This window comes from Mastigoproctus giganteus, chromosome 6 (genome assembly GCF_048544385.1).
Source record: "Mastigoproctus giganteus isolate SK-2022 chromosome 6, ASM4854438v1, whole genome shotgun sequence".
Lineage (NCBI taxonomy): Eukaryota > Metazoa > Arthropoda > Arachnida > Uropygi > Thelyphonidae > Mastigoproctus > Mastigoproctus giganteus.
This window is the reverse complement of record NC_143580.1, coordinates 218,450,233-218,472,103: the sequence shown is the minus strand read 5'-3', so window position 1 is coordinate 218,472,103 and position 21,871 is coordinate 218,450,233. Positions and strand designations below refer to the sequence as shown.

Sequence of the window (21,871 nt, the reverse complement as noted above, 5' to 3'; positions counted from 1 at the left end):
GATGCTCGAATAATTTAAATTTTCATAATATCTGCTGTTAAAAGCTTTTTGCATCCTAAGAGGTTCCACATACTGACATATGTAATACCTAGGTCATTAAGTAAACCTAGTTAATCTCAAAGAAACGAAAGTGCCTTAAAAGCATCTTTTTATGAAATAAAAATTAACCAAGAATACTCTTTATTGTACAACGAGAGAAATTGGACTGTATTGTTTTAACTCTTCTATTCCTGAAGGACCATCAGGGTTTTAATATCATTAAAGTAATTTTTAGCTTTTTTGTTGAATTGAAAACTGTCACTTATTATTTGTCATTTATCCCACCTCAAATTATTTGAAATTTCTTGCGCTAAATTTTTCTATTATTCATCTACTGCAATTAAATTATTTTTCTATCGTAATGTGTACCCCCATCCTTTCATTTGGATGCGAGTACACATTACAATTGCTGGATGAGAGGTGATTGGGTAATCACGTACTAAATGCTACAAGTAATTAACGAGTTACCGTAATTCGTTACTTGTGATTTATTCTAACATCTGTAAAATCCAGGTGCTTTCCTAAACATATGTATTACGAATGTTAGAAAGAAACAAAAACTAATACTACTAATAATCAGTAAGAGGCATGCCATGAAAAAACTTTGGTAAAACTCCAGATTATGGGTTCACTTCTGCACTTCGGCGATAAACAGAGAAAGAAGGCAGTGATTGGCAGGTGCCAATCTTCTTCCTCTGTTTTTTGCTGAATTAAAACCCACACTTCTTTTGCTTGAATCTGCCCCAAATTGGGCCACACAAACAAAAATCACCTCATGAGTCCCACCTGCAGCCAACAACCAGTTTTTTGCTTCTATCCCTCCTGAGGTCACGTAAAAACCTAACTTTTTTTTTTTTTGTTTTCTCACAAAAAATGAAACAAAAACAGAAAACTCGCCTCATTAGTCCTGGGTTGAAGGTAGATATATACTTTCCAAACTGCATTCAAGAATTCCATCATTAGGTTTTTGCTACTAGAGTGCCTATGCCACCGCCACATATTCTGCGAGGTAGGAGTCAAACTGACCATCTATAGTCCTCTGTCAGTTGCCGTTTAATAGCACTCCATGTTCCCTCAATACTGTTGGTGTTAGCACCAGTTTCAGGGTCAGTGAAATGAAGAGAGTATTTTACTGCTATATGCTTAAAATCTTTGTTCCCCAGACAATCATAAAAGATAATCAACAGTCCAGTCTGATACTACAGTGGTACCAGGCAAAATGGAAGTATTATGTCCAGGAGGATTTCCTTACTCCGATTTTCCACGACCATGAGAAAACGCTGTGAAGTGCCTCATTAAACCCTACCCCATCGTTAAACACCCAGTGCCCATTCACTCTCTTACCTCTTTTATACTTCCTTTTGCCAAACTTATTCTCATCAATTTAACAGTAGCACCCACCCCGCCTATCATACTCCTTTCTTGCAAACACAATCCACACAAACCTCTCTACAAAAATTCCTCCAGTTACTCACTTTCTCAACCCAAACATAGGTGAGAAGCACCTCAATTATACTTAAATTACTTTCAGAAAACCATGATCCCTTGCAAACAGATCTTTTAATGTGATGAGGATTGGCCCCTTTCTTTCTTTCTAAACACCCACTCAAATCCATTCATACAGTCCTTTCGCTCAGCCAATTTCATCAGACATCCACACTGGTAACACACTCAGAGGTAATCAATTTCACATGCATACACCATTCAATCACAACCTTACATCTGTCCCTTTCCAAACCAAACAACAATTTTAATTTTGCATTCATGTATTCCATTGGGACAGAACAAGGAAAAAAAAAAAAACCCCAAACAACTAACAAATAAGAAAAAATGTGATGACAGCACACCCCAGCAAAAAAAAAAAAAAAACGGTTACCACAATGACGCAGCATGATAGCCAGAACTAGATAAACCCAGCAGCAAACCACACGGTGGCAAACAATGCCGAAACCAAGAAAATAATTTTGAAATTTATAATTTCAAAATAAGTTCATACCAAATATGAACTAATTTTGAAAAGATTGTGAGCTGTTTTTTGTAATTCTATCTTGGATTTAGCTAAAGTATCTGGAAGTGCACACTATTCTGGAGTATAGCTGTCATTTAGAATTCTTCTCTATGATTAGGGATTGGGCCATTAAGGCCCATTCCAAGACTTGAATTGGTCTATCTATCTTTTTTTGGGTCTTGCAACACTCCTCCATCCGTGTGGCATATAAAACAGCCTTCTTAGGTAGCCTTTCATCAGTCATCTTGATTACATGTTTGCTCAACTGTGTTCTATATCTTCCACTATATTGCTGATGCCTAAATGTTTTCTAATGGTGTGGTTAGGGATATGGTCTCTCAATGAGTACCCCCCAAGCAGCCTAAGAAATCTCATTTGTAGTGCCTCCAACCTTCATCTTTTTTCTTCAAGATCCAAGTTTTTCAGCCAAACATTAAGGCTGGCTTTGAGATTATTTTATGGAGTCACAATTATCTTTTGACATATATTTATTTGAAGTGTCTTCTAATGATATTCATTTTGTTGAAATTTATTATTTTACTCTCCATATCTACAATTTCTTAAATCTGAAATTGTATTTCTGAGGTATTTAAATGTTTTTACTTGTTCTGTTATAGGGCCATCTCCATATCTACAATTTCTTAAATCTGAAATTGTATTTCTGAGGTATTTAAATGTTTTTACTTGTTCTGTTATAGGGCCATTTTTGCTGGTAATAATTCCTTTCCTTGCATGGCCATAGTTTTGGTTTGATATTTCTATACCAAATATGAACTAATTCTGAAAAGATTGTGAGCTGTTTTTTGTAATTCTGTCTTGGATTCAGCTAAAATAACTTGGTAATCAGCATATAGTAGAGTTGAGACTTGTTTGTGCTGAAATTGGAATCCCATTGGAGCATAATTTTTCCCAGTCTTCTGTTACCTTATTGATATATAGATTAAAAAGTAAAGGAGAGTTCCCACCCTTGTCGTTATTCCTCTAGTTGTTTTAATTCTGATTTAAAATTGTTTAATTGTACTATTACATTTAAATTATCATATAAACCTTAATTTTGAATGGAAAAATACTTCATTTATAAGGAAAGTGATAGGGTGTGTTAATTAAGAGTATAATATTTTGCAGAACAGGAGGTAAAATAAAAATTTTTTTTCTAAGTAACCCACTGGAGAGATAATGTTTTATATGACGGTCTTTTACTTTTTTCTGCACGAATTTCTGAATTGTAATGTAATAAAGGTTCCCAGTTTGCAAATTATCCTTAATGTAATAATGTTGTTGTGTATAGGTAGGTTAAGGAAAATTGACTAAAGTGTAAAATGTTGCACCTTCCACTTGCAGTATACAACTGGCTCCAAGCTCCTGTGGGACCAGTGCATTCTGCCTTTGGGGTTGTGCTGTTGTTGCCTGATGCTCTGGCATTGAAGTGGGCAGCTGAGAGATGGAGGGGCCCCCCCCAATCCTTCAAGGACAACTACCCTGTTCTTCAAGCTCTTATAAAGGCCCATAACTATGCTCTGGGTTGTCACTAACCTCATACTCTTTACATCAAACACACAAAAGACATCCCTCTTGGCAATATCATGTTGCTACTTAAGAAGAAAACCAGCACAACTCAAAAAATGCAAGTTTTGAGAAAATGCCTTTTTAAAAATTCCAATAAAATTGTAATTGAAATATCTCATTATTGAAAAATCTGAGCTAAAAGTTGTTTTACCCTGTATAAAGTAGATACTTAAATTTAACTTTAATGAGGGTTGTTTTCTTTTTACCCCTAAAACCAGGCCTAAAGGGCTTTTGTCGAAACTTTTCGACAACACTTTTGTCGAAAAAAGGTGATTAAATTTTAAGGTTTATGTCAGGGGTGGGCAACCTTTTTTGAATAAAAGGCCATATTCATTTATAGTGGAAAGGCCGCACCGATCCTTCGAACCACTACTTACGAAGTAAAACATACTTAATTATCAGTGTTAAATTTTATTACATATAACTATAGAAAAGGCAAATAAATTTCAATATTTTTTTTACAATATTCTCATCATAATACATCCGCCTACATTTTATATGAACACAAAATTTAAAAAAATATGATTATAAAGATAATAAATTATTTTCTAAATTGTTATTCAAATGAAAATTTAAAGCAATTATTTAACATTCTCTCTGTGTATTATACAAGAATAATTAGAAAAAACTGTACTATTGTAAAAAATAATTTAATATGAATTAACTGAGTTGAAGATTTGATGCTTTAGTGGTTGAGTTGCTTACCAAAAAAGATATCTCGGCTGAAACCACTTCGATTTCACGTTTTTAATGAGCTAAACTCATCAGAATGCATTGGTTTCAGCCAAAACATCTTTTTTGATAATTAACTAATGAGATTTTTGGGTTTGTTTTTTATTAGATAACAACTGGATATTAGACTCCATCTTAGTTGTATGCAACTTGAGTTGGTCTTCTAAATGAATATCAGATATCTGAGTCCTTAAATGACTTAATTTGTGTAAGGTATGAAAAAGTTGATTCGCAACGATACGTAGTTGCAAAGCAAGACAGCAGTTGACGAGCATGTTGATGTAAACGTGGGTATTCAACTGCATTTTTCCATATTTCAATAGGATTTTTTTTGTATCAAAAAAAGTCCTTATCATATTATCTTCTCCTAATTCAATTAATTCCATCTGTAGTTCCGTGGGTGCCATCAGGATATCAACTAAATGTGGCTCATACGCCAATTTCATTTCTAAAGTATGTTCTTCGAAATCAGAAAATCTATCATTGTATTCTTCAATTAGCATGTCCAATACGGTTACGTAGTCTTTGAAAGTGTCACAACATATTTCTGCTCCTTTAACATATTTTTTAAATGAGGGAAATGTCCCCCGGATATTTCTGATTTAGAGAAGAGTTTTGTAAAAAATTATTTTTTTTTTCGAAATACCTGAATTTTTTGCCACATGTCATATATATGTCTTGTTTTTCCCTGCAAATAAACATTTAATTCATTTTGCTTTTCCATAGTATCACACAAAAATGCAGCATTTCTACAAAATTCTTCATCTAATAAATCACATTCTTGTTGTTCCTCGTAAAATTTTTTAATTTGTTCACACAAAGCCAAAACTTTTACTAAAATTTGTCCTTTTGATAACCAGCACACTTTACAATAATATGGCAAGTCGACATTATATGTCTCATCATCCAATATAAGCATGCTTCAAAATTGGCGGTGTCTTAAAGCATTTACTCGAATAAAGTTAACAATTGCAATAATTTTGTCCAAAGTATTGCTCAATATGGAGGATTTAGCACAAAGGTTTTGTTTGTGTAATATACAGTGGAACGAAATTAACTTTTCTAAATTGGGCTTTTCTTTTTTTTAACAATGAAACGAATCCTTCTTGCTTTCCTCTCATAGAAGGTGCACCATCCATGGGCGCCTTTGTAGCCAGGTGGGAAGGAGCAGCAGTGCGTAGCACACACTTCTTGATTAGACCGGGGTTCGAGCCAGTCACCACCAAATACGGAGGATGCGGAAAGGTCAAGGGAATGACTACCGCATATTCCCGGAGCAATATGGCCCTAGTTGCTAATGCTCCTAAAAACCACAATAACAACAACAACACCATCCGTGCATACACTCACCAGATTACCAAGGTTTAGTCCTCTCTCAAGACACATTTCTTTAAAGTTGTTAAAAATATCAATTCCACGAGTCCTCCCAGTGAGCATACCCAAAGCCAGTAGTTCCTCATAATAATGAAAATCTTCAGTTATATCACGAATAAAATATAATATTTGAGCAGTCATTTCTATCGGTGGTTTCATCTAACGCTATTGAAAAATATACATCTTTAGAGTGAATTATTACCTGAAGTTGTTCTCCTACATTCTGAGCTAATTCATGTTGTCTATTAGTTATAGTTTTTCCTTGAGAGAGAGGTAATTGTTTGTATTTGTCAACTTTTTCCGGGTCTAAACATCCTACTGCTTCAATAATACATTCTTTTATCATTCGATGTCACTAAATGGTTTCCTTTTTTTCCAAGTACATGTGCTATTTTGTATGTAATGTCAGTTGCAGAAGTTCCTTGCTTTATAAAAGCACCAAAAGCCTTTTCCTGGTGCTGTTTTTCTTTCTTCATTTTTTGAAGTGCAGATTTACAAGCTTCTCCTTCTAATTTTACTTATTTATGGTCCTTGTGAGATAGATAATGTTGATTTGCATTGTATTTTTTTAATGTTGTTAGTGCTGTATTACATATCAAACAAACCATTTTGTCTTTCACAGAAATAAGAAAATTCTGCATCTCCCAATCTTCTTTAAATGTTCTGTTTTCTTCATTCAACTTCGTTCAAGCCCGTCACCACCAAATACGGAGGATGCGGAAAGGTCAGGGAAATGACCACCGCATATCCCGGAGCAATATGGCCTTAGTTGCTAATGCTCCTAAAAACCAAATAACAAACAACAACATCATTCAACTTCCTTTTAACTTTTTTGGACATGATGGGCAATCTAAAAATTAAGCAATTGTGAAATAAAACAAGAAATTACAGGATTACAAAACTCAAGACAAGAATACATACGGTTGTCAAAATATTCACAGTTACAAATATGCACATAAAAGCAACAGATAAAAAATCACGATGTCACAATTTAAATTTTAAAATAAACTATTTTTGTCAAATTATTAACTCTGTTAAAATATTTTTTTTATTTTAACAAACTTAACAGAGGATTAGAATTTCTTTTATTAAAATAGCTTTTGTTTTTTATCATTTGTGGTACATAAAAACGATTTTTAAATAAATAGAAAAAGTTAAACTGATATATTTTACTTTTTAGAAAAAATTGGTATTTTCCTTTTTTAATTATCTGAATAACGTTTCTATATTGTGAAAAAAAAATAAAGCTTTTTATTATTAAAACGTTCTGAATATTTAATTTTAAAAAATATTAGTTTAAAAGTAGTAGGATTATTTAATGATTTTATTTCATCTTTGTATGACAAAGGCTGCACATAAGATCTTAGAAGGCCGCATGTGGCCTTAAGGCCGTGGGTTGCCCACCCATGGTTTATGTCAATAAAGGGAATATAATAAAAACAAATAAGTAATACAAAATGAGAAAATTTATATTTATTAATATGTAAAAAGAATACAAAATTATTAGTACAAATAAAACTACAAATAGCAAGCAGCCCTATGTGCATTTAAACAAATGAAAAGTAATATGAAGACAAAAGGATATATTCAAAGTAGGGCAACTTACTATGGTGTCAGGTAGGAGCTGGTGAAACGGGCTGAGGGAAGTGAATGTCAACAAGGCTGTATCGGTCAATGATACAGCCTAGTTGATGTTCACTTCCCTCACCTTGGCTTGGTTGTCCTGAACGTTTTTTAAACTATTGTGGAGGTGATCTAGGAAGTCCAGTATGGGGATATGGCTGGGTGTGGGTTTATAATTTAGACCAGCAGTTCCCAAACTTTTTTTGTCGCGGAACCCCTATACACTGTTTCAAAAATTATGGAACCTTAACTATATATATAGTTATTATATTAAAAAAAATATATTTGGACAAAAATGTTTTACAAAATTATGGTAGTGGCATTTATTTAAAACATCTTTGATACAACTTTTAATACAAAAAATTGAAATAAATGCAATACATTTTCACAAACTTTTATTTATATAAATGAGACTGAAAAGTAACAGTTTTAAAAGTTAACATTCAATTTTATTTCATTCCTAAAAACTAGAAAACATTAAAATGAAAAAAAAAAAAAAAAAAAATCCTTTAATAAGTAAGCTACCTTTTTATGATTTCTCTTTGTTTCATATTTATATTTTTCACATAGTGTGAGAATCTTTGATAAAACTTTAGCTAGGTTTAACGAGAAGTATGCTTTTGCTTTTTGGATTCTAATATCCTTTCAAAATTTGGTTCAATATTGGATAATTGAATTCGCATATCTGGTGCAGCATTTAGTTTGCTGCGGTATTTAGTTTTTGTATCAATGTATTTCGAAAAGGCAGATTCACACATGTATGTAGTTGTAAATGGTAACAAAAACCGAATAGCCCTCTTTGATAAATAAGGATATTCGTCATATATATCAGACCAGAAAGTTGTTATTGGAACTGCTTCGAATTTAGTCTTTAATTTAGAATCTGAGCTAATTTCAATTAAACTTTCATATTCTTCTGGCAGAAATCCTTCTGGTTTTTCTTTTACTCCGAATGGGTTTTGTATCCAACAATTATTCGTATCTTCATTCTTAATATCTGGAAAATATTTAATTAGGGATGACTTCTAATGTCATTACGGATTTCGTTATCTATGCCTAGTTCAGATTCTTGGAGAAATTCACTTAAAGTTGGAAAACAGTCAAAAGTATTTTGTTCCACAGCAGATATCCAGTATTCTAATTTACGTGACAACAACCTATCTTTGACCCTGAAAAATATTAATTTCTTTTTCTTGTAAAGTCGCACTTGACCCATTCAATTTTGCAAATATATCAGCTAAATAAGCAGATCTTAATAACCATGATGTGTTTGATAATCTGTCAGATAATTTAAATTTATCGATAGTGAAGTACATTAAGAGTTCTTTCCGCAATTCAAAAAATCTGGCAAGAATTCTACCTCGTGACAACCACCTTACTTCCGTATGTAGAAGTAAATTGGCTTGAAGACTACCCATATCTTCACACAAAACTTTAAAAATCCGTGATTGCAACGCCCGACTTTTTATAAAATTAATAATTTGAACTGCTTCTTCTAAAACTGATTTCAATGTGGCTGGAATTTGTTTTGTAACTAATGCATATCTGTGAAGAATGCAGTGATTAGAGATACAATTTCTTGCAACATTCTTAATTCGTGTAACAGCACCAGCTATTGTTCCTACCATTGATTTAGCTCTGTCACTGTACGCGGCAATACATTTTTCCTACCTTATTTCATGTTTTCCTAAAATTATCAACGTGGTTAAATATATCCTTCCCTGTGGCGTTTAGTTCCAGACTTTCACACAACAGCAAATCTTCAGTTTTTTCCTTAAAGTCATACCGAACAAACACAAGTAAAATTGCCAACCCCGCAACGTCTGTGGACTCATCTAATTGCAAAGCATAAGCGTCACAAACCTTCAATCGTGATGTAAGTTCATTTTCAATATGATTAGCGATATTCTTAATATGCCTTGATACAGTATTATTAGAAAGAGACACAGCATCAACCTTTTTAGCTAACTCTTCGTCAAACATACATGAAACAATATCTTTTACACAACCTTTAATAAGTGACTCACCTATTACATGTGCCTCACCGGCAAGACCAATGCGATAACATACTTTATATGATGCTAATGTTGCATTCTCGTTGTCTGTTTTAATTTTTTTTTTTGCATAAAACTTTTGGAGTTATCATGACTTTCCAACTTTCTTTTAAAAAAAGAAATGTCCTTGTCTTTATAGTTCAGATGATTTGTTTCAAAATGTCTCCTTAGTTTCGCTGGTACTAATGAACTGTTTGCTAATAATTTATTGCAAAATAAACACACGACATCTGGAGCTTCTTCATCACTAGTACCAGTAAATCCTAATGACAAATAAATTTTATCGAATTTGCATTTTTTCACTGATGTTTTCACAAAATTAGATGGTAAAATCTTTTCTTGTAGTTTAACGGAACTGGAAGTTGATGGTTGGGCGAGTTCTGAAATCTCTACATCTGCATATTCCACGGTTTCTGTTTTATTGATAATGGTATCTCCTGTTTCTTTGAATGATCCATATTTTAACATCAATCCATTGTTAAATTGGAATCCCTATATCCAATTTTTTTTTTTTTTTTTTTTTTAAAGAAAAGATTATAAAAAGTTAGTGATAAGAGTTTTACCTGATTTATAAAAGCACAAACTGCAATCTTAATGAGTAGAAAATGAACGTAAAATAGAATAAAAATACGATAATCATAAATAATAAACTGATTCGGCAATCCACAGTGCAACAGTGAATGATTTTGTTCTAGTTCTAACGAAATCATAACAAGCAATGAGGTGATGTTTAGTTTTAGGTCTTTTATGATATTCTGACGATAAGATAATACGTCCTGATTGGCTGGATCGCGTGAAACCAAGACCACACTATAATATACAGGCCGTGCTGCTGGTACAGTGACGTCACAGTCAGTAGACGATGGGCCACCTACATAATTTTTAATGTATTTACGCACATTTCCTCAGCTGTCTTGTAAAATTTTTCTCCATTACCTCTCAGTTCATTAAAATTGATCTTACTTATTTTGCAGTACATATTTCAGATTCCATAACGAAATGTATTTCATGTATTTAAATAATGAATAACGTAATTTTTTTGTATCTTTTTTTGAGTAACTTTTTACATAACTTAAATTTAATTTTTTTAAAATACCTGCCCATTTTTATGAAACAAGAATGATATAAAGGGCACCTTGTCTCGCGGAATCCCTGAATTTTATCACGGAACCCTGGGTTTCCGCGGAACACACTTTGGGAACCGCTGATTTAGACCATTGTTAAATATGCCAACTTCTTCTGTAGTTGGAGTTTTAGAGTAGGCATGGGCAACCTTTCCTAGTTCGGAGGCAAAATTATCATTCTGTCTCCAAGTCAAGGGCCAGACGAAATTATTAAATAAAATAAATTAATATTAAACGAATTAAAACAAGTTGCTACTTCATATTTCATTTATTTATAATATAATGCTTTGGTATAAAACTCTACATAAATTTTATAATATAATGAACGACATAACTTAATGTGAAGATTGTACTCTAACTACGAGACTATCAATATTGACGTTAATATTACTTAAGGATAATCGCATAGAATTTGACGTTTTCGTCCGTTATTCTTGTCCGAATTTTTGATTTATTGTATTTCATCCTCGAAAAAAACTGTTCACACATATGTGCTACTGAAAAGACAAATGATTTTTCTTGAAAAGGCATGTAAATTTGGATATTTTTCTTCCACCAAATAAAATTTATAAAAATCCGTTAAATCAATGTTGTTAAATTGTGATTTTAGCACTAAATCCGCCTGAAGCTCAATAAGTTCCATCTGTAAGTTTTCTGGCACATTATTTACATCAGCATCCATCGGACGAGCAAATATAGCGAATGTGGAGTCTTTGTTTTGGAAGTCGGCAAACCTTGTATCAGATTGCTCTATTAGTGCCTTCAGTTCTTCTCCATAACGATTATAAGGGATATTTTTATTAGTTGCTAGAGTAGGAAAATTATAACAATTTTTAGCTCTTATCTGACTTTCCAACAATCTTAGTTTATTACAAAAAGCTTTGACATGTCCATGCAGTTCATGAACCAATTGTCCTTGTTTTTGTAATTTGATTTTCAGTTCATTTAGGTATCCAGTGACATCTATAAGAAATGCTAAATCACACACCCACTCTGATATCATCTTTTACTTGGTTAATTGTTTCCTTTTATGTCCATAAAATCATAAAGGCATTGTCTCATATCATAAAATCGTTTTAACATTTTACCTTTACTCAACCACCTCACTTCACAATAATACGACACATCTTCATAATCCGAAAATAGGTCTGCCAAATACTCCTTAAATTGGCGGTGATTAAGTGCACATGACTTACTAAAGTTAATACTGGCTACTACAACTTCCATAACATTTGTGAATTTAATCGATTTTGCACACCGATTTTGTTGGTGGATAATGCATTGAAAATTTGTTAAATTTTCCTGATGGATCTGTAGTTCTATTGCTCTTTTATGAACTATTCCAATAAATCCCTTCCGTGCACCAACCATTGCAGTGGCTCCATCAGTGCATATGCCAGATAGTGAACTCCATTTAAGCCCAAATCTCTCGAAGACTGTGTTGACTGTTTCAAATATATCTTCACCGGTAGTTGTTCCTTTTTAACGGCCGAAGCGCCAATAATTCTTCTGTGATGTTGAAATCCGCATAAACTCCTTGAAGAAATATTGCTAGTTGTGCTGTATCGGAGGCATCGGTGCTGTCATCCAAAGCAATTGAAAATGCTTTCAATCTAGCAATCTTCTCTTTTAAACTTTTTTTGATATCATCAGCCATAATTTCTATCTGTCAGACAACAGTGCGTCTCGACAAACGAATATTCTCGAAGTCTTTTTTTCTTTTCAGGACATATTATACTTGCAACATCCAGCAGACATTCTTTGATAAATTCTCCTTCACCAAATGACTTAGAATGCGTAGCGTTTTTTTTTTTTTTTTTTTTTTTTGCTTACCACAAAGCTGGCTTTGACAGTGCTGTGGTGCTGTGTTCTTTGCTTGCTGAACATTTGCTGCTGGGTATCCAAGTTCTTCAACTTCTGTATTTCATCTTTTTGTAGTTGTCCATCAATTTTTTTTGGTGATCCCCATGTCTCGAAGTAAAGTGTCTCTTCAAGTTGTATTCTTTGTTGACAGATACAGATTCCTTGCACAGCAAACACACAGGAAATCCTCTATTCAGAATAAAATAATAATCCTCCGTCCAGTTGTCTTGAAATTGACGATTCTCTTCATCTGCTTTTCTATTTTTTGACATAACCCCTGACATTGTCCCAAATTTATAAGCGATATTCAGAACTGTCAAACAAACTGTCTTCTACACTGCAGGCACCGAACTGACACATTGTAACATGTTCACACACGCCGCTAGTCAAAGTGAGAAAGAAAACATGGTGTGTTTTGTGCAAGTCACATGACGTCAGCTTAATGTGAGTTAGTAGAACACACCATGTTTTCTCCCACCACGAAATAGATTAGGGCCGGATCAAAAGAAGTGGAGGGCCGGGGGTTGCCCATATGTGTTTCAGAGCTTAAGTTAATGATATGGCTGGATAGTTCTGAATTAACATTAGATTGGGTGCAATCATTGGTCTGGTTGAAATTGTTTGGGGCAGGGATTGGTTACTGTTTGGATTTTACGGTACATTTCGGGTCTAGAGATTTTATTACATTTATTATCAATCTTAACAAATTAAAATTCAAAAACAGAATATCTGTTGGCAGTGAATATCTGCAACATACAAAGGACCTTATCAGCCGCTATACAAAGCAAAGTTAATAATAATCACATATCTTAGGCTATATTGTTTAAAATAAAAAACAGTTCTTATAATTTAGCATGCGTATGTAAAGTTTAATCAAAGCTGATGGCATTAATCTGTCCTGACAATTTTACTTTTCAGTTGTTTATATCACTTAGATTTTAGATTAGAGATTTTATTTCTTTTGTATTAATATATATGTTACCGGCAAAGTGTGAAAAGCAGGCATTCTATACAATGCATTACGTTTTTAGGAAAATTATGAAATGTCTGTTTTATTTTAATATTTTACATACTTTCCTTAGGCATTGTACAGAATACCTGGGCATTATATAGAATGACAAACACTATTTTGGCAAAGTATGAAAAAGGCTTTTATTGAAAAGATGCATGTAAAAATGTAAGATACAGGATTTTTCTACAGAAAGAGAAAAAGATGTTCCGAAGTCTTTTCTGTAATGGTATCGGGCGCCTGCTGGCTAGTGTTTAATACAAATAACGAGATTTCCAGGCAGGTTTCCAACACTAAAATGAGAAACCAGAAAGACTAGGATTGATATGAGTGTCTAGCAGTCCCTTCAAGACAAACTTCTGTATTCTTAGATTTACTCTGAGAGATAAAGAGCAAACTCAAGAGGCATTGTGTTTTTTCACCTAGAGGTACCTCTTAGATGAGGGGGGGCCCCAGGGTGACCGCAATTAATGGTTCTTTAATTACTTATATGAATACAATCAAAAGTGTACTTTAGAGAATAGTCCTGAAGAAAGAAAGATCAACAAACAAAGTATAGTTTATTACACATATATTACACATTTAATTAGACATGTATATTTATTTACAATAAAAGAAATACTAAGTAACATAGGAAATTAAGATTATGTTATGTTGTAAGTGTTAACTTTACTCAGGATAGTTTTACATTTAACTAGTTAATGAGTAGTGGTAACATGGCATAATTCTTCATATTAAGCAATCGTTAATACACAATAGGTAGAAGAGCTTCCAGCTAGTCAAATTTATAGGCAAATGTGTAAGGTTGACATATAGTTACCTTTATCGTTACTGGAAATGCAGTATCCAGTAGTTGGGACAATTTGATGGCACATTCTGGCCTTCAATACAGTAAATGAATGTACATTGTGTATTTATCTGGGAGGAGAGAGGTTAGTATGTGATATTAGGTGGGGAATATAATAGTAGATGTGGTCGTTCAGTAATTCCAGATAACCGGTTGTTAAACTAAAAGACGAACTTACCCAAATACTTCCCTAGCGACTTGCTAGGTGCTACTTCTTCTTTGCTATCTCTCATCATAGAAGTTTTCGTCCGTTTTTCCATGTTCATCCAGAACTCCCCGTTTTCCCCATAGTCCCACTATATACATCCCTTTCCCCTTTGGATGGCCCCTTTTTTGATTGGTTAGGAGCCTATTTCTGTGGGGAAAAGCAAATCTAGGATCACCTGTCCTAGTAATTAGACACGTTTAATTTGAGAAATGTATCGAGAGAAAGGAGCGAATTATTAATTGATATACGGTGATATTTCCGGGTTATACCAAGGTATTCTCTACATACAAAGTCTATTCTCCTCTATCCATTTTCTGACAAGAGTCAATTCGCAGTAATCAGTTCGAATTTCTCTCAAGAATACCTTCCTGATTCCGATTTACTCGCTGGCCCCCACAGATTTTGCCACTGTATACCTGAGTTATACAAGCGCAGCACTACTTAGCTGATCCTATCGAATGTCGGCTTCATGCAGTGGATTGACCGAAACTATGGGAGTGAGATAGAAATTTGATCACTGCTTTCCTAAGATTAGAATTGGACAAAACAACTTTCAACACGGCCTTATTACTTCACACCTATAGTGACTAACAAAAGTAATGTAGGGCTATTTATGAGAATATTTTACGATGTAAAAATGTTCACATTTTTATACTCCTCCCTTCTACGCCAAAATTTTTCGAGCAAGGGGGGGGGGAAGAAGTGACCTCTTGCTCAAAAAATTAGGCTTTGGGATGCTTTCCTAAAATAAAAAAAAATTGCATGGAGCCTTATGAAGGGGGGGGCAAAGGGTGGAAGAAGAACCAACCTTTCTCCTCTAACAAAATTTGAATTGCCCTTATCTAATATACATAATACAAAATAAAAGATAATTACATAACAGTTTTCTAAGAGCCATTTGGGCGCCAATAGATAAAAATGTTATCTCGGCACATAAAACAAAACTTCCTTTTCCCCCCTTTTTTTTTTTTCCAACCTTACCTTGGTCGTCACAATTTCTTTCTGTAAGATCACATATGAACAAGCACTAATATATTCTATAATGTTCTGTTTATGAAATAGCAAATGTCTATAGGTTGTAAATAAAATAAAAATGTCTCTTGTATCCCGCACTGTTCTTTATTGACTACGTTGTTAAAGTGTTCTCTTGTTGATGACTGTGAATCTTGGGGAAACCATGCTTTGAGCTCCTGGGGAAACACTACACCAGCGGTCCAAAGGGCACTAAGGTGATTTCCACTTCTAGGACAGGCTGCATGTAGCTGCTACGACAAACGTTCACTCCAATGTAACATGATATGAAATAAAGGAGAACACAAATTAGTACCTGTTCTCGGCCTTAAAGACATTTACAAAGTAACATATACCTTTAGCATTACATGTTTCATTACCAAGTCATACATTATACATACAACATTATTCGACGACTTGTATAGTTATATATATATATATATACTTAGCATTGGATATGAATTATGTTCATGACCGTTATTATATAGTCAGAAAACACATTAAACACACAAGGTTATTATACACTCATGTTGATACACATTTTGGTTAAACATAAAATAGACTAGTTACTCCTCAAAATACATATTTACTAAATTACATGCCCAGAGTAACTTACAATAGTAAAGTTTAGCAGAATATTTATACACGAAATTACATTTTCGTAGGATTATAATGATATAGACGCTTACATTGTCTCACATTATGATAACAATAAAGGAGAAAAAATATATATATTATTTATTTATTTATTATTATTATTTTTTTTTGGCATTTCCTTTTTTTTTTTGAATAGATAGGGAAATTTCAGTTGATAGGATAATATATTTGGTTAACTTAAAAATATAATTCTGCACGGGGTTGCATGGCTATTTTTTTTTTTTTTTGTAATTATATAGTCATATGTGCAGCAGAAGAATCTTCATATATAATAAGCTAATATGACAAACACTATATTTCTGTCTCCCCAAAAATGTAATCGGTCTCAATATTGCCTGGCTGTAACATTTGGCTAGAAAATGATGTAAACTCTCATAGAATATGGACATTTATATGTCCGCCATTGGATATGTTCATTAGATAGATTACATAATGGATATATATATATAACATACACGTGACATAGGTGGTACATATGATTAGATAATATTGCAAGTTTCTAATATACAATGCTTCCAGCAATGCTCTATGAGCACCAAGTTTACTATTAATAGTTATTCTGTCACTCCAACCCACCAGGGAAAAGTGTTTTTTTTTTTTTTTTTTTAATAGATATGGTAATTTCAATTAGTAAGATAATATATTTGGTTACTTAAAAAATATAAATAATAATAGAGTACCTTATAGCTGTACAAGCAAAGTGTGGTTACAAGGGTATATAAAATAAAATGACCTCTAACAGCAATATATTAAGCACTATACAATGGAATTTTATTCCCACCATTCCTGGGTTGAGACAGGTCTGATCTTTATGAGGCCCTCGAATTCTGCCCATTGTGTGAGGACACCTACTGATCGGACCGCACAATGCTTTTGTTGGTGGTCCCAGGGGCACCGGAACTTATGGTCCCTCACCTCAGGGAGTGCTTCCTGTTTGTGACAGAAGTCTTGTATGTTAAGAACAGTCTTAAAAGGCAAGCTGCCCTGAAGGCTTCGGGCTTTCATCTTTCCATCTGTAAAGATGATCTTGTAGGGACTTATCATAGGGCTTAACCATGCTCCGAAATGTGGGGATGAGAAGGTCCCCGGATTGAAAATGGCCGCCAGATTTTGATTGTCGCATGTTATCAATGCAACTTCCTCCGGGGCAAGCGGCCCTTCCTGATCCCACACAAAACGAACATCAATAAAAACCCAACTAGGAAACGGGACTGCCACCATCTTGTGTGGATGTTGGGTCGTGAGAAACACACCTGGAGAAACTCTGATGGCAGTTGGTTGAAAATCTACTCTCTGCTCCGATGTTTCATCCCTCCGTGATCTCTTTATGGGTTGTGACCCTATTGATCTGCATCTTCTATAGGGCTTGGTAAGTACACGGGGGATCATCAGCAAGTCCGCCCCAGGGCGCTCCTGGCTTGTGGCCTCAGAAGAGGGAACATAAGTTGAGCCGGCAATCATCCGTTGCACCAGAGTACTGAGATAGGACCACATTCTGATGAAAAAGATGGTCACTGGTGAAACTGCAGATGGGAAGTCAGCAACACAAAAAAAAATAAGCATCAAAAGATATTCCATTCACTCACTTCTTCCCTCGGGTCCTCGTTTCAGTCAAAAGATTTGCTTCATTTACTCTTCTTTCCTTCTCCTTTTATGCATAACTCCGTGGAGAGAGAAGTGGGGGTAGAAAATCTTATAGCAATTACGCTTCTCAGTTATACTTCCCACTTATTCTTCTTATTCTCACTCTGTCATAATTATCACTGTTTTGCTTCCCTTTCATTCGTCTTAAAAAAAAAATGGATCACTTGATTTATTTGCGAAAGCATGCCAAACATGAAGAAACCACAAATATACCCAACAAGGCTATAGATAAGAGCAAAATTGGTAATTTGATCCATCAATTAATTGATGAAACCATACTGACCAAGGTGACTGTCCGGGTGCAAAACTAGATATATGGGATACTTGTGAAAAGTTAGGGTGACTTATTTGTAGCGTTGGGTCTTCTAAACAAAACTGTCTTTACAGGCTGTTATAGTTCGAGCAGTTAAACACAAATTTTCTTTGTGACATTTAGTATCTGTCTTAAACTGGATAGTGTAAGTGATTGTTTCTTGAGTTAATTTAACTGATCTTGTGGCCACTAATATGTTTTGGAAGTTTACTGAGACAGTTCCAGCTAGGCATGTTGAAAATGCTTGAAAATTAAGAGTAGCTAGTGTGTCACATGTAAAACATCCAATTGGTCTAGTAATATCTTCCATAAATTTGGGGCACACTGTATGTGTTTCCAGATAAAAATCAAACTCAAAAAAGGATAAATCCAGGGTCAATGGGGCTGATTGTATCATTGTTGATGTGAGCCTGCCTGAGGGCTTGACTTCCAACTGGTGAAAAACTTGAATTTTTGGAAGTTTATTGATTTTGTTTGCTACCATTTGTTACAAGTAGGATTCACTTTTTTGACATCACACCTTCTTTTCATAAAACTGACATTGTATCATCCGGTCATCAAAAATGAACTGTTTTGAAACACTAATTTGCTTGTACGTCACCAATTTCTCCATATTTTGGTCTGGACACTAAAGCTGCTTGGTCTAAATAAGCCTCACTATTATCACCTACTCTGGAAATCAAATGGTGTTCAAGGATATCGGTAGGCTGATCGAATGTTCCCAGGACTTGAATCTCAATATTATTTCGTGTGATTGCAAAATTCTTTAGGGAAATAGTTTCAATGGTTTCATTAGCACGTGTCTGAACTTCAACTATGTAATGACAAGAAACTCCTTCAATTTTGCGAACTTCGTACACCCGTGTAAAGTCTGGGACTAACCATACTCGATAGTGTAAGCAGGATTGACTATCAATGATGAGACAGTTTGAACCACCGTCTCCTGCGATGCAGTTAGTAATCTCCTGCGATGCAGTTAGTAACTCAAGGATTCTTTGGTGATGGCCTCGAAAAGGTAGCCGCTGACACAATGTCGGCCCCAAGCGCAATAGGCGTTCTGGGGGCAAGCCACTTGACTTATGAGATGTAATTCTGTGGGGAAAGTGTAATACATTCGTTTTGTCTGCCAGTGGCACTGCACTTGTTTAAAGGTTAACTGCAATTGGAAAAGAGTTTGTTTGGTGTCAGAAACGAACCATAGGCACTGTTTGTATTCCAAATTTAACAAAGTCACTTGGGCTTTAGTGGAGATTTTACAAGGTCGAGATAAGTCTGCTTGACATTCTTTTATTTTGGCATGTAAGATCTGGTGATTGGTACATGTTGAACCAACTATAAGTATAAGGGCTGATAGGTATAAAATGATTTGCAGGGGTGCAACCCGCAAAAGTGGTCTCGGCTCCATGGGGATATGTTCTTCCAAATATTCCTGTACCCTTCCTGTGGTTGTTCTAACAGCTGCCCCGGTGGTTAGGCCTGCCATGCTTGCTAGGTGCCAAACAATTCGAAACATTTTCCACATGACACTAACCAACATGAAAAATCCCCTGACTGTTTGCACTATAGATTCAATGATGAGCTTAGAGTACCAAATAATGATTGCTGCTAGAATACCCAAAACTAGGTATATTCCCAACAAAAAATACAAGTCATCCTCTTACATTCATCTCTTCCTGCCAAATGTATTGTTCCTTGCATTATTTTCCCTTGTTGGGAAACAAAAAGAAATTTTAATGGTCCTGGGGTTAACATAAACTCACGAGGAACTTCTGCCTGAAATGGTTCTTTATCTATTACAAAAGTTCGTTCATTGCCAAACCTTCTTATTATTAAGGTACCCATTTCTAATGTAGAGAAAACTGGGTCTGTAAACTTGACTTCTAATCCTTGTTCTTCAAAATGAGCTTGCTCATCAGACAACACATGTCTTGTGTGACTAATTCGATGCACATCTTCAACGGGCGGTGTCAAACAGACTTTGTAGGAAACCACTGGCGGATTCCTGATAGTCTGCGAGTCCCACTCCACTAGCCAATATGTTTCAGCTGCTTGTCTCTGACATACACATGAAGCTTGCTGATTGCACTCAGTTTCGTAACAATATTCAATACTTCCTTTGCATCTTTCTTGGCTACACTCACAACTCTCTCCATTTCTTTGACACTGATAAATAACTGACGTGCCATTCTCTTTCAAGGACTGTTTTAACATAAAATGGCTGGGTCGGTGGGACCAAAGTGCCGTTTTCAAGGAGAATTCGAGATACCCATTGCTTGAGGCAATTTCCACAGTTCATTATTGAACAACTATTTTGGGGAAGTGATTTTCGTAGAGACAAAGAGGGTTTGGTCATCTCGCACTCGTACACTCCATGTTTTACTTGGCAAATTTCAACTTCAGCTTGACAAAACAAGAAAAACGTTCCTAGGATGATCATTCTCAGCAAACATCTCATATTGAGCGTCACACTTGTTATAGGACACAAAAAACAAACTATAAAGGGAGAGGAAAAAAAATTACTCAGGTGCATCTTTACTGCGTCCCACAAACAACAAAAAAAAATCTCTTTTTTTTCAATCTCTCCATGCATCTCAAATAAGACCCACTAAGTCAAGTCCTTTGTCCTCATGTTGTGGGTCTAACCTTGATGCAAGCGGACCTAACATCCACTGTAGTGCCCTATCGACACCACTTGGCTGTACATTTTGATTAATATTTTCCTGCTCACTGGGGGAATTATTTGGTTCTGATCTTTCTCTTCCATCTGGAATTGATTCGAGAACTAACACTTCACTTTGGGTTGGAGGTTTGATAGTTACTATATGTGGAGTGTGGGTCACATGATCACGGCTGCGCAAGTTATACCCATGTGATGGGGTTGGTTCATGGGCAGCTTCCACTAATGCTTTTGCTTGTGCATTTTGATCGTTATTGGGGAGGAGGTTTAAAGGGATTGACACTGGAATAGTTGCAGTTCTTCTAGTTGGCTGGATTGTCACTGGTAGTGGGTCTACAGGGGGTTACAATCACCCTCTTCCACAAGGGGGTCGTCAAAGATCCAGGTTTCTTTAGGTACTGTCTCAGTACATGTTTGATCTGATAATTCACTGTCTTCTGATTCCTCCATTCTGAGTTCAGGAAAAACTTTCCTATCAATTAATTTTGTCAATCTATCCACATGCACTAATTGTCTGTCCTTTGGGACGTATAAATTCTGTATTTCAAAGTTAACTGGAGAGGTCTGATTGATTACACGGTATGGGCCCATACTCAGGCGAGCTAGTTTCTTGGTAGTTCCCACTTTCACCTTAGGTGTGAAAAGATAAACTAGATTTCCTACACGAATGTTTTTATCAATGGCCACTGTGGCTCTTCGTTGCTCTTGTTTCTGGACAGCTTCTTCCAAATGTTCAGAAACAATCTCGTAGGTTCCACGGAGTCATGCACACATCTCTTCTGAATAATTCTCCAGAGATGAGTACGAATGTCTCGCTTTAGCGTGCCATAAATCTGATGGTAACACTAGATCTCTTCCGTAAATTAAGAAATTGGGTGTTTCTTGAGTAGAACTGTGAGTGGCAGCATGATATACAGCAACAGCTGTATATCATGCTGCCACACACACAGACGAAATGGTCCCACCCCAGTGGGACCATTTCGTCTCAGTCTGACTGAGCCTGGTTCACCACATGTGATAATATGTTCGCTAAGGTACGATTTAAACGTTCCACTTTTGCATTGCACTGGGGTTGATACTTAGATGTATGAATTTGGTGGATGTTCAATTTCTCACACACTT

General features: G+C 35.1%; 1 protein-coding gene across 5 annotated transcripts in view; it reads left to right on the top strand.

Annotated features, from left to right (window-relative positions):
- Window positions 1-21,871, top strand: part of LOC150084988 (uncharacterized) — a 121,236-nt gene that overhangs the window by 36,420 nt on the left and 62,945 nt on the right. The gene's annotated exons all lie outside the window — the stretch shown is intronic.